The sequence below is a fragment of the Electrona antarctica genome (assembly GCF_951216825.1).
Source record: "Electrona antarctica genome assembly, chromosome: 1".
Classification (NCBI taxonomy): Eukaryota; Metazoa; Chordata; class Actinopteri; order Myctophiformes; family Myctophidae; genus Electrona; species Electrona antarctica.
Window position 1 is genome coordinate 37,457,316 of NC_136806.1, and position 3,218 is coordinate 37,460,533.

Below are 3,218 nucleotides of genomic sequence, written 5' to 3' on the forward strand. Positions count from 1 at the left end.
CCCTCTGGTGGTACTTGAGCCCCCCTCTGGTGGTACTTGAGCCCCCCTCTGGTGGTACTTGAGCCCCCCTCTGGTGGTACTTGAGTCCCCCTCTGGTGGTACTTGAGTCCCCCTCTGGTGGTACTTGAGTCCCCCTCTGGTGGTACTTGAGCCCCCCTCTGGTGGTACTTGAGTCCCCCTCTGGTGGTACTTGAGTCCCCCTCTGGTGGTACTTGAGCCCCCCTCTGGTGGTACTTGAGCCCCCCTCTGGTGGTACTTGAGTCCCCCTCTGGTGGTACTTGAGCCCCCCTCTGGTGGTACCTGAGCCCCCCTCTGGTGGTACACTGAGGAGTCACCCAGAAAAGGGGAAAAAAGACAAAAGTGGAATGAAATATTTAAATTACTACAGGTAGTTCTTCTGACCAAGCAATTGGTTGAAATAGGCTATCCAGTATCCAGCCGTGCTGAAATGAGCATGACAGCACACCTAGCCTTTAATAGAAGATTTGAGAACGGTGTGGACTGTGGAGTGTCCATGTGGGCCCGCCCTGACCAGCAGTCTGTTAGAGGTAAGAGACACGCTCTGACTGATGTTCAGCCCCACAGACCGTGTTTGGCCCTAGGCAGGGTGATTACGGGGCGGTACGGCCGGTACCTATACATTTCTCTTCAATCAGCTCGAAATGATGACTGCTGTGCTGTGTCTAATCACCAAATGAGGACACCTGGGTTCAGATTAGCCTGGGCTATAAAACACTAAGGCTGAACGTCAGCTCAGTAAGGCTTTCCTCTGTGGTATGCGATGTGGTGAGTAAAAACTACACACGCCACTATTCTCTACCCTGCTATGTAAGTTGGATAAGTCTAATGGAATGCCTTTCTATTTTCTAGGCAACCTATGAGGAACTAAATTGATGCATGATGAAATACTGGACAACACGCAAGGAGTGACTCCAATACTAACCCCGAATGGGATGATGATTTAAGTTGACTGCATTTATTTCCCCCTCCCCCACCCCCCACCCTTTGTTAATTTTCCCTAAATAAACTGTGCACTCCAGCCCTCTCAGCATCTTGGTGTTGGTCAGCTTCTACAAGTGGTGGAGAAGTTGGGTACGCTGATCAACACCAAACAACATGGAGCATGCCCTGACTGCCCTACTGAAGTCACAGGCACGCTGATCAACACCAAACAACATGGAGCATGCCCTGACTGCCCTACTGAAGTCACAGGCACGCTGATCAACACCAAACAACATGGAGCATGCCCTGACTGCCCTACTGAAGTCACAGGCACGCTGATCAACACCAAACAACATGGAGCATGCCCTGACTGCCCTACTGAAGTCACAGGCTGATCTACAAGCGGCAGTGAGAGAGATGTTACAGTAACCCGCTCTCCAAGTGACGTGCTGACCAAGCAGACAGTTGCAGATGCCCGTGATTATGCCAAATTGAAAACCGCCATTCTAACCCGCCACGGGTACAGCCTGTCTGCCCGGGCCCAGCGATACCATACCTGGCAGTATGACCCAGCCCAGCCCCCCCGACCACAGGTGGCTACCCTTGTAGGCTTTACCCAAAGTTGGTTAACGACAGGCAATGGCCCGCCATTGATTGAGAGACTGGTATTGGACAAATGTATACGTTCCTTGCCACCTGACCCTAAGAAATATGCATCCCAAGTGAGCCCCCCTGATACATTAGACGAGTTGGTAGCCCTGCTTGAAAATTATCAAGTAAGTGGTGACATGTTGAAAATGTCTAAATCTGAATAGACCCGCCACCCAGTGGGAGAAGAGCGTACTGGCGAAGATAGGAGAAGAGTGGCCACGCCACACCTGAGGACAACGGCGCCACAGTCCCAAACCCAACCCCGGAGAAGGTGCTATGTGTGTGGCCGGGAGGACCATCTCTCTTGGGACTCTCCCGACAGGGAACGTGATCGTGATGTCACCATGGAGACGGTGTCAGAGGCCCCTCGGCAGAGCCTCTACGTCACCTCCTGTTGGGCTCACAAGCAAACAAGACGAGCTCTGTGTGAAGAACCAGTACTGATGTCCCCTGACTTCACCAAACCTTTTGTACTTCAGACAGATGCGTCCGGGACCGGAATCGGAGCCGTCCAGGCCCAGGTGATTGAGGGGGACGAACACCCAATCACATACATCAGCCGTAAGTTGCTGAAACATGAGTTGAACTATTCTACGGTGGAAAAAGAATGCCTGGCAGTCAAGTGGGCCATCCACCACCTCAAGTATTACCTATGGGGCCGTGAATTCCTGTTGGTGACCGACCATGCCCCCCTGAAATGGATGGCCACGAACAAGGATAAAAATCACACCCGTGTGAACTGAGTGGTGTAAGGTCTTATATAGACTGATCAGCTGTGGTCTGACGTAATGTCTGACGTAATGAAATCACACCCGTGTGAACTGGGTGACCATAGCAACCGTGCTCATTTTTTGGTACGAACAGACAGACAGACAGACACGTAAACTAACAAAGCCAGTTGTAGGAGTGGTTTACACCACTCAAAAATGCCAGGGTGACCCGATGGTTTCTAGACCTCCAAGATTATAGGTTTAAAGTGGAACATCGACCGGGCAGGGTGATCCAGAATGCATGTGACCCAGGCAGGGAGCTTAGGGGGAGGATACGTGGAGTGTCCATGTGGGCCCGCCCTGACCAGCAGTTTGTTAGAGGTAAGAGGCATGCTCTGACTGAGGTTCAGCCCCACAACCCGATGTTTTCCTCTGCTTGGGATGCGGTGAGTAAAAACTACACACTCCACTATTCTCTCTCTACCCTGTTATGCAAGTTGGATGAGTCTAATGGAATGCCTTTCTATTTTCTAGGCAACCTATAAGGAACTAAATTGATGCATGATGAAATACTGGACCCCACGCAAGGAGGAGTGACTCTATAACTAACCCCGAATGGGATGATGATTTAAGTTGACTGCATTTATTCCCCCCTCCCCCACCTTTGTTAATTTTCCCTAAATAAACTGTTTTCTTGTGCACTCCAGCCCTCAGAGTGTCTTGGTGTTGGTCAGCTTCTACAATGGATTAATCACATTAGAAAGATAATAATATCAGTTGTGCCGATTAGTGATTAGACAGTTTTGTCAGAGCAGCAGCATTATTGGCTTGGGAATGGAACAAAAAGGGCAGGTATACACTCCTGTATTTTAACATTAGTTATTATGGTGGTATCAAATATTTTTGAGGTGGTAC

At 50.2% G+C, this 3,218-nt stretch overlaps 1 long non-coding RNA gene across 1 annotated transcript; it reads left to right on the forward strand.

Moving 5' to 3' along the window:
- Nucleotides 1-701: 701 nt before the first annotated feature.
- LOC306930920 lies at nucleotides 702-2,998 on the forward strand. Its single transcript, XR_013790935.1, has 3 exons — nucleotides 702-786; nucleotides 871-2,749; nucleotides 2,838-2,998. It is a non-coding gene; the product is annotated as an uncharacterized lncRNA (long non-coding RNA).
- Nucleotides 2,999-3,218: the final 220 nt, after the last annotated feature.